The sequence below is a fragment of the Bidens hawaiensis genome, unplaced genomic scaffold, assembly GCF_021521415.1.
Source record: "Bidens hawaiensis isolate Kalapana, Puna unplaced genomic scaffold, B.hawaiensis_p1.1 tig00029667_1, whole genome shotgun sequence".
NCBI lineage: Eukaryota > Viridiplantae > Streptophyta > Magnoliopsida > Asterales > Asteraceae > Bidens > Bidens hawaiensis.
In genome coordinates, this window is record NW_027494927.1 from 235,179 (window position 1) to 256,523 (window position 21,345).

Here is a 21,345-nt window from a genome sequence, read left to right on the forward strand (position 1 = left end):
GCGATCGTACTGTATCCTGGTTTCAAGATACCAGAGGATTGGATAGTAATGAAGGCTCCAAGGGAAAAGAATACGTATGTTATGGACATGAGGTCGACTGAGATGGCAACAGAAGAATCGTGTCTTCTGTCAAAAGCAACTGAATCAGAGTCCGAGTTATGGCATCGAAGAATGGGGCATATTCATCTTCGGAAAATGAACTACATTGTCAAGAATGGGCTGGTGCTGGGTGTTCCCTTGAAAAATTTCAACTTTGAAGACCAATGCTTATCGTGCAAAAAGGGAAAGCAACACAAGAAATCCCATCACACCAAGAAGGTTAATTCAATAGTCAGTACCCTAGACCTACTTCACATGGATCTCTTCGGTCCCGTGAATGTAAAAAGCCTAGGTGGAACATCATACTGTTTGGTGATCACTGATGATTTCTCTCGATATTCTTGGGTATATTTCCTGAAGACAAAGGATGAAACGGTGCAGATGGTAATAAATTTGATTACCAAGGTTGAGAATATTATGGGGAAAAAGGTTAAATACATCAGGAGTGACAATGGGACAGAGTTCAAAAACTATCAGATGGAGATCTTCTGCTTACAGAAAGGGATAGACCACCAGTACAGTGCCCCGTATACTCCGCAACAAAATGGGGTGGATGAGAGGGATAACAGAACGTTAATTGAAGGAGCCAGAACCATGCTGGCTGATTCGAAACTTCCTGTGGTGTTCTGGGCTGAAGCTGTTGCAACAGCCTGTTATATCCTTAATAGAGTGTTAACTGTTAAAAGATTGAATAAAACATGTTATGAACTTATACATGGGAGAAAGCCTAACTTGAGTGGTCTCGAACCATTCGGGTCCCCGTGTTCGATATTAAAGACAAACTCAAAATTTGGTGAAATAGCCGATGAAGGTATTTTAGTCGGATATGTTGTTGGGACTCCCAACAGACGAGTCTTTAATACATCGACCAGCAAGGTTGAGGTGGTGTGTAACACTGATATCACAAGTTACAAATCACCAAAACCAAGCACGGGACCCGCTGGGGCTTTCGACTATGATAGGCTTTTTAAATATTTTAACATGCCTTACTTGGATTGTGCAGAAGTTGATGAGGGAATTGCTACGAAGATGCTTTATGATGAGGAAGACAATTATGTGCAACGACCGCAGTACGATGAATGTCAGCCTTCCTCGTCAAATGCTGTTGATACCCCTGCTGCCTCTACAGAAGAGGAATTCTTCAATCCGTTTCACTCTCAACAACAATCACCCATTGATGAGCTACCTTCAAACCTGGAAGACAATCTGCAAGTCAGTTCGGTTTCGACTACGAGAGTTCACAAAAATCACTCTTTGGAGAACGTGATAGGTGATCTGTCCGACGGTGTACAAACAAGACAAAGCTTGAATGAGCACACCTGTGTTTACATAAGCATTAAAGATACAGGCATCATTAACGAATGCTTGTACAACTGCTTCATCAGCCAGATTGAACCAAAGAACTATCAAATGGCTCTCAAGGACAGCTCGTGGGTTGAAGCCATGCAAGAAGAGTTAGCCCAGTTCAAGAAGATGGAGGTATGGAATTTGGTTGCAAAACCGAAAAATGTGCATGCGATTGGCACAAAATGGGTTTTCAAATGCAAGAGAGATGAAAAAGGGATAATTATCAGGAACAAGGCGAGGCTGGTTGTAAAGGGTTTTAATCAGCAAGAGGGGATCGACTACAATGAAGTGTTTGCTCCTGTGGCGAGATTAGAAGCGATTTGATTGTTTTTGGCATTTGCTGCACACAAGGAGATGAAGGTGTTCCAGTTAGACGTGAAGAGTGCGTTTCTTAACGGTAAAGTCGATGAGGTAGTGTACGTTGAGCAACCTCCGGGTTTTACTGACCCAGACTTTCCTGATCACGTGTACAAGCTAAGTAAAGCGCTGTATGGGCTACATCAGGCCCCTCGTGCCTGGTACTCAACTTTATCCGATTACTTGCTTGAGAATGAATTTGAAAGGGGAAGGATAGATAGTACACTGTTCGTTAAGAGAAATGGAAGAGACTTTCTTCTGGTTCAAGTCTACGTGGACGACATCATCTTCGCTGCATCAAAAGTCGCCATGTGTCAGGAGTTTGAAGCCATCATGAAACAGAGGTTTGAAATGAGTGCTATGGGTGAACTAACTTTCTTTTTAGGATTGCAGGTTGATCAGAAGAAAGATGGGATGTTCATTCATCAGACTAAGTATGTCCATGACGTTCTCAAACGCTTCAAGATGGAGGACAGCACTCCATTTGATACTCCAGTTTGCGTCAACCATAAACTGGGTGCTGATTCAGATAGCGATGCAGACGTGGACCCCACCCAATATCGGGCAATCATAGGTTCTTTAATGTACTTAACTGCTTCAAGACCTGATATTATGTTTGCAGTTTGTCTTTGTGCTCGCTTTCAGGCAAACCCAAAGGAATCTCACATGAAGGGTGTGAAGAGGATATTGCGATATCTCAAAGGCAAGCCTAAGCTAGGGTTGTGGTACACGAAAGGAGGAGACTTGGAGTTAGTCGCCTACACAGATTCTGATTATGGAGGATGCAATCAGAATCGGAAGTCAACAACAGGTGGATGTCAGTTTCTTGGAGGCAGATTAGTGTCATGGCAGTGCAAGAAGCAGACCTCAGTCGCCATTTCTACCTGTGAAGCAGAATACATGGCAGCATCGAACTGCTGCTCCCAGGTTCTTTGGATACAACAGCAATTGCGCGATTATGGTCTGAATTTCACTCATACTCCTATTTGCATTGATAACACTTCTGCTATCTCAGTAACTAACAATCCCGTAAAGCATAGCAAAACTAAATACATTGACATCCGTCATCATTTTATACGGGATTGTGCTGAGAAGAAATTGATTGTGCTCGAAAAGGTTGATACATTAGAAAATTTCGCTGATTTGTTTACTAAAGCGTTTGACAAAACTCGTTTTCAAAACCTTGTTGAGCTGAATGGGATGATCAATCCCGAGTAACCGTGTTTTCTTGTCTTTAAAAAAAAAAAAAAAAAAGTCACTATCGCTTAGAATTATGTCGGTTGCCTCAGTTTGAAGGATATATCTTCGGATATGTTTGGTCCTCATTTCTACTTGTAGAATATGAGGATAGCCATTAACCAGATGACTGAAAGTGACCGGGGCGGTTTATGATGTGTTTTTTAATTCTTTCGCTGAAAATTAGTGAAGTTCATACTTAGTTAGAAGGACACATACTTGTATGTGGTCGGTCCAGCTGATCCATTGGATCTTCAGGATAGCCGTTTACCTGAAGACTTCGACTTGATCGGGGCGATAGAAGTTAAATTTTTTTTGGGAGATGAAATTATTTTTCAAGTCTACTACTTCGTAAGAAGTTCCTTTACTATGTTTAACAGAAAATTGATCCAACCTTGGAAAGTGATAGATATACTGATTCTGTGTGCTTAACTAGTGAAGTTATTAGGCCTAAAAGGCTTTAGAACAGTCATTGGTAGCTTTTTATGGTGCGTAAAAGTAGAAGTGATACTAACTAAATCTACTCGATTTTACGTGGAAACTCCTTAAGAGTTGTGCATGTCTCCATATATATCTTTCCGAATGATAGGCAGAAAAGCGATTACCCAGTCATACACGAGCCCGTGAGTGTTCTGATTCCCGTGAAGATAGCGTGTCAAGAAACTGCAGTGATCCAGATTCGGGACTTGCAGTAGTTTACTCTGAAGTTGTGTAAATACTTAAAAAAAAATGTGTGTTATTGAGACATTCTAGAGTTCATAATGTTAATACTTCTCAATCAAGATGTAAGAAAGAGAACGGGAAGAAGAGTCTAAAGATCGAAGAGTACTTACTATTTAATCAGACACTACGGGTCGAGGTCAACTCGGGGTGACTTGGGGAAAGCCAAATACGCTTTGAGAATAGATAGGAGGCATCATAATCTCTGAGTTGTTGCCCATTTAAGTTTTGAGCTTAATTGAACCTAACCCGTATCACAGAAGCGATGAAAACCATTTTAAGTTATTTACCTGCTTACAACCTGTTTCTTTATGTCATAATACAGCTGAACATGGATCTGTGTGACAGTCACTTAATTAGTATGATTCCTGTTCGGATCTTTTCTAAAACGTGGTAGTCCCTATCGAGACTGAAATTTGATCCAGTGTACCTTATTTCTAAGTTTTATCCTACTTATGTAGTTGTATGATTTTATACCTGGTTACTTGGTCTTGATCGTATCATTTAACTCTTTAAAGGATGTTTTAAAACTTAATTGCAAATTGTTCAAATTATAGGGGTTTGTTTTGTAAATTTTAACATCGGCGAAGTTATCCCAACTTCGCCTGCAATAGGCGAAGTTATCCATAACTTCGCCTGTATAACCTTGACCCTATATAAAGAAGTTTTTGGTCAAATGCTCAGTATTGTTTTTCAAAATCCGGCGAACTTATTCCCAGTAAACCTAAGCGAAGTTATATCTCGATCAATCTGTGTTATTTTTTCTCGAGTTCATTCCGTGTTAAAGGTGTGTAGGGTTGTTGCATCTTTTAATCTATGTCATTGGCGTTAATCAAAGGTCGTTTCGACCCGTTTAGTGACATCGTTCTTTCAAACATCCAACACCCGATTTTCAAACTTATTTTCACGTGGTCGTAATCATATTGATCGTCTAGATCTCCATAAAACATGTGTTTAACAGTCCGCAATCTCCAAATTGACCAAATCAATTCGTTTGAACAACTAAACTGTTGCCGATTCATATTCAGGCGAACTTACAGTTTAGGCGAAGTTATCCTTAACTTCGCCTGAGGGTTAACTTCGCCTGATAATTAATTATGTAACAGTACATGAGGCGAAGTTGTGGTTAGGCGAAGTTATCATTAACTTCGCCTGGCCCTTTTTACTTAACATTGATCAGGCGAAGTTCAAGTTGAGGCGAAGTTGTTCCCAACTTCGCCCCACCTCTAACTTCGCCTATACAGAATAAATCATAACTTCGCTCATGGTAACAGGAGAACTTGTGATTTGCCTCGACGATTCTCTAACTTAGTCTGTTTTTGTTGCAGAAATGGCAGCGGAGCAGGTGGTGCAGGTGGTGACGAAGGAGGAGATAACCATCGACAGTTTTTCCCGGGGCATAACATGTACATCACATTGGACCCGGATGCGAGTGGTGTTGATGATTTCCGCGAGATCATCACATTTCTACTTCGCTCGCGTATATTCCACGCTATTACCACAACACTGCATATATCTTTGCCAAACATTGAAGATTTCTGGCAGACAGTGGAATATGACTGTCGAGTCGAGCCCCCGGTTATGCGTGCAACGGTCAATAATCAGATAGTACAGTTCTCGTCTGAACAGATCAGGGTGGCGTTACAGTTTGGGGATGAAACAAGAGACGATCCTACCGACTTTGTGGCTCCATTCCGAGATGGTGCGTTTCTGAGGATGGGATATTCTGGTCCTTTGGGGGATACTCAGAGACGCAAGGGGTTCTTGCTAGACCAGTGGCGCTTTCTCATGCACGTGATGATCGTGTGTATGTCGGGGAGAAAGGCTGGTACAGATGGAATGGGCGCGACCATGCAGTCGGCGATGACTGCACTGACTTACAATAAGCGTTACAGCTTTAGTCAGATGATATTTTACGAGATAGATCGTCAGAGAAGAGCGGTGGCGCGTGAGAGATTTCTTATGTATCCAAGATTCCTACAAATGATCTTGAATCATGTTGCTTCCACGTTACCTCAGCGCCGCCCAATTAGATACGTGGAAAGTGTAAGTAAAAGGATCTTCGCTCAGTGCAGATCATCGATGCAAGAAGCAAACCTGAGCTCCGTCCTCGACACACTCCATTATTCGGGTACTTGATCAACCCAGAGTATGTTCCAGCTCGTGGGGACGAGTTTCGGGATCCTCAACCACAACAGGCTGGAGCACCTCAAGCCATACCTGCTGCTCCTGTTGTGTCACCGGAGGAAAATGTAGACCTTGATGAAGCGTTTTGCGGTCAAGGATTTTTTGATATGGAGCGTGTTGATCCTGAAGAAAATGTGCAAGTCTCGGTTGCACGGGTTTCTAGTGTGGATGTTGCTAGGGCAGCTACGACAGTGACTGATTCAGATTCGTCAGATGATGATGTGGCTGAAGCGAGACGAATTTTGGTAACACAAGAAAGGATTCATGGGAAGAGGAAGAGAGCCGATGATGACAGTGAGTCAGATTTTGAGGAAGAAGTACATCAGTTGGTCCGTAGATCAAGAAGGGAGAGGACAGGTGCAGGTTCGGGAGCTGGTGAGAGCTCAAGGGTGGTACGTTTCACTCCACCCGCACTGTCCGGTATGACCATGGTTCCGACATCAATACCAGTTACAAGGCCAAGCGCCACGGACGTTCCCATGGTGGCTACCTCATCCTCATTCGGCCTACCACCCACTACATTCCAACTCTCGACTCCGGAGATTGTATCTTTGCCACCTCCAACTCTTACTCCAACGGAGGTCGTGGCAAGATTTATTGAGTCGACAGTTGTAGCTACTGCAGGGTTGTCAGTTACGATACCACCTGCGGTTACGTTTACGCCTACTTCTGAGGTCCCGGTTACATTGGAAATCCCTCCTCAGTACACTCAAGACATATCACATCTGAGGTTTGATTTCGATGCAACCTTATCCGACTCGGAACGAATAGCAGCGCTTGAAAGGGTCGTGGCAGAACAATCAAGGGTAAATCTTATCCAGACCCATGCTATTCAGCGCCTCGTTGCAGAGAATCAGATACAGTCGTCCCTGCTGATCGAACATGGAAAAATAATTGATGCTTTGAAACAGTTCTTGGCATCTCAGGGGGAGACGAGCTGTAAGGGTGATGAGCTGAGGACGAAGAAGCGTAATGATCGAGACGATGATCCCAATGCATCGAAAGGTGCAGGTGGAGAGTTGCCAAGAACTGAACAAGCTCTTGGGACTTCCACATCTCAGGAGGAGTCAACGAGTGCAGTTGGCGGTTCGGGTGATGATGTGGTGGTCGTGGATGCTGAAGAGGTGTATGATGATATTGTAGGTGATGAGGATGTGTTACCGATGGAGGAGATAGAGAAGATTGGGGCAGAGATTGTTATTGATAATGAGATTGAAGAGGGAGAGATTGTAGAGGAGAACGTTGAGCATGAGATTCCGGAAGTTGATAAGGCAGATATGGGACAAAATATGGGAAGCGATGAGACAGAATGGGAAGAGCAGCCAAGATGGAAAAAAAGGCTACGCTCAGTGGTTCGTAAAAACGACGAAACCGGCGGTCCCTACTATGTTCAAGAAAAGTTACAACATCAGGGGTTATGCTGAATCGAAAAAGGGGATTATATGCTGGTTATATGATGAGCAGTTGAGGCTCTTTGTGATTAAAAGGTATGATGGGGTTCAGTACTTCAAGAGGCTGTTGAGATCGTTGAATACGTTGCCTGAGTGTGAAGTGAAGGACTTAGCCAGGTTGGGTTGATAAACAGGAGTGATGATAACATGGCTAGGGTCATTGGAAAGATTGTTTGGAAGGAAAGTATAAAGGAGAAAAAGTTCGAGCTGTTGAAACCACAGAAAGGAAAACTTATTGAAGATAAAGATAGAGGGATGAGAGCAGATGGCAAGCCTTGGATGATCATGAAGTATAAGCCGATCCGGTGTTTAAAAGAAGTGCCGATGAAACAAATGCCCAAGGATGTGCTCAAAGATTTAAAGTGGTGGTATGTTGATTGTGAAACAGCTGAAGCAGTAATGGAGAATGAAGATGAACAAGAGCTGCTGAGAGTGTATGATCCAATGCACTTGGTGAATTTGTCTCAAGCTGATCTGCAGGTGCCGAACGAGAAGAAAATATTTTATATTTCTGCTTGGAAAGAAGAAGCGAAGAAATATCAAAGAGTTGTTTCGGTTTGTGTACGAGAAGGAGTTCATGCTTGAAGATGAAAGATACAAGATTGTTGAAGATTACAAGACACGTGCTTGAAGATAGAGATATGAAGCTACTGCCAAGGGGGAGTCTGTTGGTACATGATGTCAGTAGTTCAGTGTCTAGTGTCTGTAATCGAGTTAGTTGGATTTGTATTTGGATGTAAGCGAAGTTCTCACAAGTTCGCTGATATAGCGAACTTGTGGAACAAGCGAAGTTAGGGACAACTTCGCCTAAACATGCTAGGCGAAGTTGTCGTGTTATATAAACTGCTAGGTTACGGCTAGATCGTGAGACGAGTTAAGAGTTTTAGTTTACGAGTTATTCAGTTTGTGTAATCGGTGATCAGTGAATCACGTGTTTCCAGTTGCAATACAACGTGTCTTTGTTTATTGTAACGTGTGTTTGATCGTGTTAACGTGTATCGTCTTCTACGCTCGTAACGTCTTACGTAGGGATTCGGCACCTACGTAGAACGAGATATTCCGTGTAGATCCGGCTGGGAACCTACAACATTTATAAACATTATTTTGTTATAAAATAAATGATAGTGTTTGTTCGTTATTAAATGATTTATGTGAACATATTTTTAAATATTTTATTAATATTTCAAAACCCGAATCGACATATTCTTTGTTTGCTTTGCACGTTTTTCGAGACAGTTGGTCAGTATGTGTCAAGTTTGTTAGTGTGTCTTTTGTTTTGTTTGTTTGTGTGTTTTGTTAATCGAGTCTCGGGGATACCTTGACAGTTTGCTTGATTATTAATTGATTACCCGCCCGTACTCAATCTCCATTCGAGCGGGTTAATCTGGTTTATAGAAATACGCACAGGGTGTCCCAGAATTTTTCGTCTTTATTTATTTTTATTTCAATATTTTATTAATATTTTAATATTATTTTATTATATGGGACGACCGCGACCAAAATGCTATACGGTCGTCGCCATATTAGCATATCTAACTTGTTTGCTTGAGTTTGCAGATATGGCTGATGCAACAGAGTCCTCGCGCACACGCCGCAAGAGGCGGAGGGCTGACCCTCGTGTCATCCGCTACGATAGTGACGAGGTGCAGATTGTAGAGGGAATTGAACCAGCAGACATTATGGGTGATGCACGCATTCCGCATCAGGTTCTCCGATTTTTCATGACTACAGACGAGTATACGAGACTACAGCGGATCCGACAGATGCAGCTTCTTCACCACCGTTCATTTGATTGGACATTGCTGTGTCAGTTGGGGATTTACGACCAGGTACATGATTTATTGACTGCTCTGTGAGTTTTATTCGACATTTGACTTCACGCCCACGGAGTTCAGTGAGCCACGCGCAGTATCATTTTCGCTGGGACGACAGCTGTACGAGATGTCCGTCCCAGACTTCGCCGTGGCCACTGGATTTTATACGGCTGACGAAGTTCAGGCGCCTGCCTTCCTCCAGAGCATACGTGGTTACACGATACATGCTTAGGACCCTCGTGAGCACTGGCTCACGGAGGCCCAGCTCGGCCAGTATTGGGTGGAGATCGCCGAAGGGGCCCACTCCAGTTCTGTTGTGGACTCATCTATTCGGAACCCCGTCCATCGCTACATTCATAGGATCGTTGCTTGTACTCTCGTCGACCGACATTTGGGCCACGAGAAGTGCAGCAACTTAGATTTGATGTGTTTATATACTATTCTTGGCCAGCGCCCGGCCAATGTGGCGATGCTCCTGCTCACGTCATTCGCTCGGGGTAGCAGACTTCAGGGATCCTCGGCACGCTTACCTTTGGGGCCGTATATTACGAGGATCGCTGAGCGACTTGGGGTATTTGAGCGTTATCCGACGAGATACTTTACGCGGGGGCCAGATATAGGCATTTTCGGACTACTGGAGGCACGTTGGGCCGGGATCATTGACGAGCATGATCCAGTAGCTTTAGTCTCGGTCCGACGGGGTCCACAGGCACCACCACCTGAGGGATCAGAGGCTGCTGTTTCTCTTCAGAGGGGTATTTCGACACGCCGCCAGCGTCGTCCGACTCCACACATTGAGCGACCTCAGCAGCAACATCCGTTGAGACAGGCATCAGCATCATCATCTTCACAGCCGCAGCAGCCAGTCACATTGAATATGATTTATCAGCGGCAGTCGAAGATACATCAGGAGCAGGTGGCACATCGGGCCCGTTATGATGATTACTTTCGACTATTATTTACTGCTTTGCAGGTACTGTGACACTCGTCAATTTCAGGTTAACTCCGTTAATCCAAACTCCGTCAATTCAAACTTAAGATCACACGAACTGTAACGTATATCTCACTACATTTAAACTAGGGTTTAAATGACGCATGACAATCACTACACAAGTAGTCTTTCGGAATTGCACCGAAACACACACGAGTCGACTCAAACCGTTGGTGAACAGATGATAAATATTATAAACAAGTACTTGGTATAATTACGTGTTACGTTTATATGTGTACATTTGTTCTTGTATGTATAACATCATATTATGGATGTAATTGACTAGTTATGCTAGAATTAAACTAAACTAGAAGTTCAGGGTGCAATGTGTAACTTATAATATATTTAACTAATTATATAAACAACTTATTATCAAACCCTAACCCTTTCTCCCTCCCTCTCCTCTCACCCGACGGCAGCCCCCTCCCCCTTGCTCTTGATCGACCAAAGCCACAAGCACACACCACACACACATACAAGTGTTATTCAAGTTGTTTTGAAGATTCAAGATGCTAACTAGGTAATATAAACACCATATCTAATCCATTCTATCAAATAATTGCATGATTAAACCTGTAATCATAAACCCTAAGTGCTAAATATGTTGTTTGTTGATGATTTAGGGTTACATGCATGATTGTTAGTTCATAGGTTAATTGTTTATTGAGTTTCGATGAAAACTGATGCTGGACAGATTATTGAATTCGTGTTTGGACGACTGTAACTCGATGTTAATGTTATGTTTTGATGCGATTGTTGAATATACAGTATACTAGGTCGAGTCTAGTTTCTGAAAAGTCCGAGTTTGTAATTTTTGGACGTATAAAAGTTGGTTTTTATTATTTTACAAAACTGTTGTGCAAGGTTGATTTGGGAGACCTGCTGTTAGGCTGTTTTGCGACTAAGATATCTCATGAACTACAAGACCAAATGGGTTGGTTCCACTTCTGGAAGTTAACTTGTTGAGTTAAGAACCTAACCCAATTAGTCTTGCATTAATTGGATTTTTCATTTAACGGGAATAACAAATAACATTCTGTTGCGCATGATTCTGACTGCTGTGAGTTTACTGTAATGTTTTGACCATTGTGAGAAATATATATGGAATAAAAATACAATAAAAATAGTTCTGGAAACCTAACTCATGTGTGCTTTTGTGACGATTTTTGGTGAATTAATTGATATGTTATGATCTGTTGAATAGAGTAATCTTTCAAGTAGAAATCTGTCCTGATAGAACTAGCTGCTGAACTATATGAAAATACATTAAACGTGCTTGTTGCTAGATAATTGCCATGTTTTTGACTAAATTGCCCTTGTGGGGAATGATTGATAGTAATGTACAATATTAATACTTGACACGTAAGTAGTTGTTCACACATGTAACGTATCACCAATGTGTTTGTTGAGTCACACACAATTCACAAACGAAACACGAAACGTATCTTATGCATAGGTATTATGTGCCGAGTCTAGAGACTCAATAATAGTTCCAACACTTAGAAAATCTCATTCTTGTTTTAGAACGCTAGTGAGGATTTTCTGTGACGCGCATCTCTTGGTTGACTTGTTTTTGAATTCTTCGCAAACAGTGAGTTTCACGTTCCCCTTTTACTCTTTTAAACGCTTTTACTTGGGGGAGAATACATACTCCAAAACGCTTTAGATTTTGTTATTTAGTTATATATCACTTGCAAAGGCTAAGTGGCAAACGAAACAACTAAAAGTCCTTCATAACATCGAACCGTTTAATATTGGATAATAGCGAGTCACTGTTGAGTAGTACTACTGGGTTTGACAAACCTCACCCAACGCTAAACTCGACTGGAGGTCGAGCGGGTGTAATCTTGGCTAACACATTTTCCATGGTCTGGATAGACATGGTGGCAAGGCAATTGATAAACAGTCAGCTTCGGTGTCGAACACTTAGTAATACTTGCTTTATAGGCTAACTACCTATAGATATATAATTGATTTAACATTATCTGGTAACGCAAACGCAAACTCAAAACGCAAACGCTTTATTTATATAAACTTGTGAACTCACCAACCCCGTGTTGACACTTTTTTAGTATGTTATTCTCAGGTAGCCGAGGCGGGCGCGCGGTATAGGATCATGCATTACCTTGAACTCTATCGTTTTTGCAAACTCGTTTTTAAAACTGTTATCATTTGGGTTTTAAGTCGTCCTGCGTAACGCAACACTTGGTTTATGATTTTACGCTTCCGCACTTATTTACACTTAATTGTCTCGTGGTTTGAAAACTTTACTTATGATGTTTGATTATAACTAATGATTTGATCCTGTTAGTTCACACCCTCTGACGGTAAAACTCCGTTAGTGGATTTTGAGGGTGTGACAGGTACCGCTTCCAGATTCTTTGACTACTACAGAGGAGCAGCCTGTAGACCCGCAGGACGAGGCAACTGATGATCCACCAGCACAGTAGTTTTTGGTTACCCTTTTTCATTTTATTTTGTTTTTATTAGTATCATGGTCTGTATATTATTATATTATTTTTTTGGGGAATCATGTTTGGGTAACATTTTGGGCTTATATGTTCATATATCTTTTGATGGCTACTGTGTTTGATTTTATCTGTATATTTTGTTGTAACCGAACTTTGTGGGTGTAGTTCACTATAAACCCTCACGAGACCCCACTCGTCCTCCCGGGCTACCGGGAGGTTTACAGGGCTTGTTGCATACGCTAAATGCAATCGTGATTCCTACGAAAGTGAGTTAGGTCTTTTAACATTTTTAACTAATTTAACATAATTTATTGTGAAACGAATTAATTTGGCTCGGTAATTGTTTTAATAAAATTAACAATTATTCATTTTCGAAACTCTTAAAAGACCTATGTCTTACACTTGTGAGAAGCTTGCTTCTACACATCTCGAGATTTTGCAGGTTTAATTGTCAGTTTGGTAATTGGATGAGATGAGAGTATACGAGTGTTACGAGAGTTCACGAGCCGACTGGTCCTTCTCCAGTCACGTTGATATCAGGTGATTTCAGTTTCATAATTTATTTTGTTTTTATTACTTTAAACGTTAAAAGTGTAATTGTATAATTGTTAGTAGAACCGCCTCACATGAGCCCCAAAATTTTAAAATTGCTTAATAGTCAAAACTCAATTTCAACCCCGTCTCTCAAATGTTTATTAATCGTTCTATCATTTCTAACTTTGAGGACAATGTTAAGTATTCTTACATTGAGGACAATGTAAATCTCAAGTGTGGGGATGGGGGAAATTTGAAAAATTTTAGCCCGATAGTACCTCGAAGAGTGTTCAGAAACCAAAGTTGTAAACTGTTAATTATTGCCATTAATGCCAAGTCATAGGTTTTTGGTCATGGTTTGTTTTTCAGCGTCTCATTAGTCTTACTCACAAATGTTTTTATAACGAGAAGTTGAAAATGGGGTCGTTTAGGCGGGAATAACGAGTCATGGGGACAGGTACACATGTTTATATCGTCAACCCTATTCCTCTGGTACGTGTGTGAGTTGACCCAAATATATATAATACACATATAATATATATTACACACATGTCATTTGAGTGCTTTCACTGATATTCATGGCTTACGGGATCACAGTTGGCAAAATGCAAAAGTGATAGAGACAATTAGGTTAAGCCTCGTCTGGATGAGTGCAAGTGTGGGTACTGGGGGGTTGGGGCCTCATTATTACACATGTGAGGTGTGGTTAATGTGAGGGGCGGGAGGTTGGGTTCCTTAGAAAACATTTCTTGGACTTATTTTTTCGTTTGTTTAACCCCGACATTATGTTACGAGACGATCCGGCTTACTAGGTTTATTTGTAACTGTAATTGTATTTGTTTTTGTTTTGTATTTGTATTTATCTCATTGTTAAAACATCACGTTATTATGCTTAAAAAATGAGAAAAAGACAAAAAAGATGTCTGTTTATATTCAGTTATGTATTCTATAGTTCGTTGAAGTTCGTTTTAGTACCAAAAACAAAATGTGAAATCAGTTCTTTGTAGTTTGCTTATTTAGATGTTCTGTATATTGTTAGTTTGCTTATTTAGATGTATATAATCAGTCAGTTAGTTTTACAGTAGTTTCGTTTATTCAGATGTTTTGTAATAAGCCGGGTCGAATCGTTTGAGCTACTTAAATATTTCCCTTCCATACCCTTACACCTGGCCCCGTTACAACCCTTTTAAAGACCTCTTGATTTGCATTTGTGCCAAAGCAGCTTGATGGATTAATATGTATTTCTGAGTGATATTGAGAGCTGAGCGATACTGGCACATCTTTTGCCAGTCCATATATTAAACCGAGATGAGAGATGTTATATTACGAGTGGTATGAGCATGGGTGCCTTAACCGGAAACAAAGTACACCTGTCTGGGCTGCTCTATTGTTTTTATTATAACATTTAACTGTATTTGTGAGATGTCAATCTAAAAACAGTGTCAGTCTGGGAAACTGGGTATGACCTTAAACCTTACTAGTATTAATGGCGATAATCTACATACCTATGATGGAGGTCGATGTTTGCTTTAGAGTTTTGCTTGAGGGCAAGCAAAAGATAAGTGTGGGGATGTGATGGTCGGTTAATTTGTTTATGTTTTAGTTCATTTATTATTTAGTTTTAACTGTTTATTCTTTAAATATCGATACTTCATACGTGTATTATTGGATTTTAGGTCAAAGGCGTTAAAGTACTCATTGTGGACCTGTTGTGACACGGAATAAAGACCCGGGATGTCCAGCACGCAAAACGATAAAAGAAGTGAAGGTTGCTGTGTCAGAGACCCATCGCGGTACGCGATGGGTGTGCTGAAGTCCCCATCGCGTACCGCGATAGGAGATAAAATGATGTATTGACTAATGGTCAATCGCGGTACGTGATAGGCGTTAGAAGACCCCGTCGCGTACCGCGACGGGTGTGCAGACGGGATTTTTTGGTTAATATCATATCTTCCATCATATGAAACCCTAACTCCGTTTTGACGAACGATAGGCGATTCCAGCAGCTCCAAGAGGCGATTTCCACCATTATAGCTTGTGCCAAGACCTTCCACATGATCCATATCATCCGTATCGAAGATTTGATGATGTCTCGGCTCGGCTAATCTCCTAGAATCGCACGCGGGATGTATAGTTTGTAACCATTTACAGTTTTTCTCATGTGATTAAGAATACTTATGTTTTGTTATTGAAAGATTGATATATGATTATTGATGTTTAGTATTTCTGTGTGTTCGGTCGGTTTAAGTTTACGTTGGTCTGAACGATCTGTTACCAGTTGCTAGATAATTAGTCATATAACTGTTTGGTTAGATTGAATACGATAAAACGTACAAGTACCCTTAACTGAGTCACACTGGCAAGGACTGTTTGATAACCAGTGCCGTGTGTAAAGTAATTGTTGACGTCTAAGGTTTTGTCTGGTTGATCAGTTTTCAGTTAATCATTAATAATAAATCCGTTAGGTTACATGAGATACTGTTTGGTTGCTTACTTGAATTCCCGGGTGTGATTTGCTTTGTTAACTGTTTACAACTCGTTTATTTGTTCATTGCTTAGTTCTCTTAATTCAAAATATTGCTTGTGTGATCAGCACTAAAACCAGTTACTTCATAATTATAATTCTGTTACACGAATTGCATTGACCACATACTCCTTGTGATACGATACCCTACTTGCTCTATCTATTTAGAATAATTAGGTTTTTGATTGACTCAAACGACGGTCATCACCCACCCCCACCCCCACCCAGCGCTGTACATGTGTGGGAAGCCAGCACCCCCACCCTCCTCCATTGGGGTGGCGGCGTTCCCGGCGCTATGGAGCGCCATGGGGTGGGAAGCGTCCCATTACATGTGGTCTTAGAGATGATCTTATGAAATATTGAAAAGTGTGGTATTAAAAAGTTAACATTGTGCATTTATTTAACTTGAATTGTGTATGCCCTTGTTTTGGTTTATTTATGTTCGCTTGCTAGGTTAAAAGTTAAAGTTGTAGGCTCAATTATTATTTAGTATGAGAATAGGGTACAACCCAATAATTCAACGGGGTTATTAATAGGTTATTTAATAACCAAGTTAGAGTTATTAGATTTCATTTTAGCTAAGTTAGAATTATAAATATAGACAACTGAGTTAGGGTTTATCAAAAGAGAAACTGAGTTAAACAAGAGTTATTTGTTTTATATATTCGTGTTTGATTATCGATTGGTTCTTGAAAAAACATGCTGGATGTTCTCCGAAGATTTGGTGAGAGAGAGACATTATAAGATATAAGAGGACACTAAGTTGTGAAACCATGAAATTTTGTTACACACTCATCTAAAGATATGCTCCATTGGAGTATACACTAGCTCTGCCACAAGATTCTTTTTATTTATTTAATTAGATATCTATCGCTTTTAAACGGACCACCATATTTTGCTTATATTTTGTTACGATAATACACAATTTAAAGATCATTAGATCGATCTTCCAACTGTATGTGATTTTATACCTAAAAAAGGCTAAAATATCATCTAGAGATCTCAACTAACTTCTAATGGGTTTAGTCATCCGAGTATAGAGAGGGAGGCGATGTCAGTTAACCTCCATATAGAGAGGGGGGCGATGAAGGGGTTTGCGAGTTTCGTGGGATTAATATCGAAAACAAGGATTTGAGTTTGAATAAGCAAATAGGGTTTGGGAATTTGGAAATGAAAGATAAGATAGATTATCAGATATATCTTGCAAAAGGGGTAGGTGTTGATGCAAGGTTTGGGTGTGCCGACGACAATGTTTTTGTTTTAGGGGGGCGACCATCTACTTCATGAAGGAAAAGTATGCGGTTCTGGTGGCTGCGTTTGGTGAAAACCATAAGCTGATTGTAAGGGAGATGGGTGTTGCAGTGATTGCAAGACTGTGGGTGGGGAAGGCAAGTTAGCTTAAGGTTTTGATTAGCTGAGACGCGCGCGCACACACATATATATATATATGTATGTATAAAAGTGAGGTAAAATGAAATTACCATTATGCTCATCCCATGCTAGACATATGATATGAGTTAACTGAGATTTTGGATAAAAATTAGTGTTGTGGACTTAATACAAGGCAACTTTCAATATAAATGAAAGTAATTGAAAGTCATTTTTTAAAGACTTCATTACATAATTTCCAATAGTATAAAAGGTAAAACTTGTAATTTAGTCATGATAAAGCTTAATGCTTTTAAGGACTAATAGCGTAAAAATAATCATGCCCTAACATATCCAAAAGGTACATGTAGAGATTTAATGTCTAGAACAAAATACCTTCCACAATGTCTCGTAACAAAATTACATGAGAATTTCATCTTATTACGAGTACTGGGGAGAACTAGATAAACAATATTTATAAAAAAAAATTGTTTCTTAAAACGATAGTATTGAAAAATGATAAATATATATATATATATATATATATATATATATATATATATATATAATTGTGTGTAAGAGCTAGAGTATATTTCATTTTATGTATGTAAACAACAGGAACAAAATTAAATTTTCATTAAATGTGCCTTAGGAACAAATTTTGGGAGCTCAAATTACAATTTGACCTCTAGAATTTTCTATATGTTTTATTCTTACTTTTCTACCCAATCACAAGTTGAAATATTTCTTGCACATAAATTTCACTTTTTTTGGTTTTCATTTATAATTTTTTTAATATGATGTGTTATAAGATTCTGAATATACCGTTAGAACATACTTATTTTTATTTACGTTGTTGTTTATTATAAAACAAATTTGCACATGATAATGTACAAGTCATCTAAGTACGTATATACAAAACGTTATACATGTATGCATAAATAAGTTTTGAATGTAATATCATGGCTCCTAAAAAACTTTTAACAAGTCACCCCTCCACTTCTCCATATGTTTTTTTCTTCAAATGGGTTTGCATAAAAGTTTTGCTAGCTTATTTTATTCTATAAAGTTTAAAGCACAATTTTTTTTCAATGTTAACGAGCAGGAGCGTGTACAGGTTCGATCAATACTAGTTAATACAAAAATGCATATCAGAACGCCTCCTCTTATTATCAAATAGTGATTTGATTTAACTTAAGTTCAATATTGATTTCAAAAGTTCACAAATAAAAGCATAGCTAATTATTTACCAACAGCCATAAGCCGAGTTGATACAAATCTGTAGGGATTTGAAGCGTGTATTTGTTGTTGTTGGAGATCCTAAGGAAAAGTACATGACACATTATTGAAGGAATCTAACTTTGTCCTTTGACTCCAAATTTAGGATACACAATAGCTGTTAATTATTAGATTTGTCTTCTTAATGTTTGGTTTCTTTATACTATTGGTTAAAAGTTTTGATACTATAAATCTTGTCTAACTTTCAACCAATCAAATGTATTATTGTCCCCCGGACGTATATATGAATTACAAGAATTTTTACTAAAATAATGAATTTTATGGCTGTTTACCTAAAATACTACAAGTGATTTTATCACAATGTTTAGGCCCTTCGCACTTGTGGGGGCAGTAAAAGCGACGTGGCTGGCTATAACGCCGCTCACACCATGCCGGGGATTTAGGGATCCGGGCGTTTTTGGCACGTGGTAACGGGGTTTTAACAAGGAAATTGTGTGGCTTTATTATTAGTTAAACCATAACGTGATGTTAAAAATGTGTGCTAGTTAAAGCTCTATTGCCTATGTAATAGTGGTGCGACACTTTAACTACAAAGTTTATTATACTGCAGCTAACCTGTCATTATTCCATTTGAAAATTCAGTTTAATTTCGAATAGTTAATTCTCTTGACTTTTCAAAAATACTAACAATAAATTGTGACTATTTGTTCTACTCTTTGATATATCTGCATATTCTATTTCTTTTGTTATTAGTTATTCGTAAAATAACGGATGTCAACCTTGCTGTCAGTATTGTAATTTGAAAAAAAATATAAATTAACAATCAATTCAAAAATTTATGAAACAACACGTTTTAAACGCTCAAACTATATGTTTAAGTACGTTATAGATTTATTATTTTTTTAAAGGCATCTATACGTCGCAGTAGCTGCAGTGTCTCTTCCAAAGGGCCATAACATTTGTCATACCTCATTACCCAAGTTTGAGTCCCTCTTACGATGTTGTTGTCCGTATTTCAGAGCGTACACATGAACCGGATAAATTTGAACTCTCCAGAAGAAAACCCTGAGGAAAACCTCTTGACCAACCTTACAAAAGTGGTGATGTTTGGCTGTTATGGACTTGTTATTAGTTTTTATCGAGTTTGATTATTTTTCAAATAAAAAATGTTTGCAAATTATGTATTAATGTTCTTCACGTAATCATACTTTAATCGGTTCACCAAATTTATTAATTTAACTTATGATATTAAACAATCTATAAATAAAATATTAATGTGAAGCTCGAAGCAGCAATTCATATTGCTTCCTATAATGTAAATTAAGAGTTTGATTAGCATGAAATAAAATATAGAATTGGCTCGTGAGGCATGGAAAGTATTATCTAATTGACTAATTCGAATATCCCATGCATTTAAATTAATACATTAACTTGTTTTCGGTAAAACTAAACTTATGCGTTAAGTTGTTTTCAACATTAATCTTTCCATGTAGTCGTACTATAACTTTCGGAGGGATTGAACTCTAGCGGTACTATATTCAATATCATCTAGCTAGCAAAGAAGTCGCCATGGACAAAATGCCACCAAAGCGGGTTTAACCAGTTAGAGCTCAACCGACTCTTAAACATTTGTCAAGATAATCTATTCATTAACAAAGGTGTAACATTACAAGACTGATATATCTATGTATTCGGGATTCAAATGACTAACAGTTTATATACAAACCCCATTCCATTCCACTCAATTTAGAACACGTAGAAGAATATGATAAAAGATATATGTTGACATTTTCATGTAATATGTTTTGTAATGGAAATTATTAACACCACATTTTTAAAGAGTTTGGTTGTGATCTAATTAACTTATTCTAAACAATTAAGTATTGCTACCTTTTCGAAGGTATTTATAAATGAAATTATATTGACATGTTGCAAGTATGCCCCACAATACTTTTTGATAGTTGCCTGCATACTTTGAGTTGAAGCACTTCCTATAAATAGGGTGCCTTGACAAAGTTATCATCAAACACTTTCTATTCACATATATTCCCTCTTAGCCTCTCTCTCTACTCTCTAAATTTTTCACACAACACAAACTTGAAATCAAGAAATATCTAACTTGATTGAAAGAAACTTTTGTAAAGATGCCAATAGATATTGTACAACCTAGTGTTGGATTATCAAAGATAGCACTCTCAGAAACCCATGGGGAAGACTCCCCTTATTTTGCTGGATGGAAGGCTTATGATGAAAACCCTTATCATGAAACAAATAATCCTTCTGGGGTCATTCAGATGGGACTAGCAGAAAATCAAGTAAGCAATGACACTACTTTAAAAGAATCCATTTCTTTTGTTTTAATTTCAATTGTTGGAGTGAGCTAACAATCTCTTTAATTCCATAGGTGTCTTTTGACTTTCTTGAAGAATATTTAGAAGCAAATCTTGAATCAACCAACTGGGGTCAAAAAGTTTCTGGCTTTAGAGAGAATGCTTTGTTTCAAGATTATCATGGGCTTCTATCTTTTAGAAAGGTACCACCTTTTTTGATAATTATATATACAAACCCAAAATTAATACTCTTATAGTCTTATGTTATAAAGACTGATCAAGAAACAAAAAGTCTAACTTGTTAAATTCTTGATTATTTCAGGCGATGGCAAGTTTCAAGGAAGAAGTGAGGGGAGGAAAAGCAAAATTCAACCCCGAACGCGTTGTCTTGACCGCTGGAGCAACTGCGGCTAACGAGCTTTTAACCTTTATCTTGGCTGATCCCGGTGATGCTTTGTTGGTCCCAACCCCTTACTATCCAGGGTGGGTAGTGTTGGATTTTATGGACGTTTCGGGTCAAGTCAACGTGACCGACCCGAACGTGACCCGGACAGAGTTACACCGGGGGTAACGAGATAAAGGCCTACTTAAAGGTTAATTAGGCCCGACACATAAAAAAAAGACCTTTTGGATAAGATTGACAGGAAAAGAAAATCATCAAACCATTCTCACGGCCA

General features: G+C 39.1%; 1 pseudogene; it reads left to right on the forward strand.

The window, feature by feature from the left end:
- Positions 1-20,482: 20,482 nt before the first annotated feature.
- On the forward strand, positions 20,483-21,151 carry LOC143579344 (1-aminocyclopropane-1-carboxylate synthase 7 pseudogene; annotated as a pseudogene).
- The last annotated feature ends 194 nt before the right edge of the window (positions 21,152-21,345 follow it).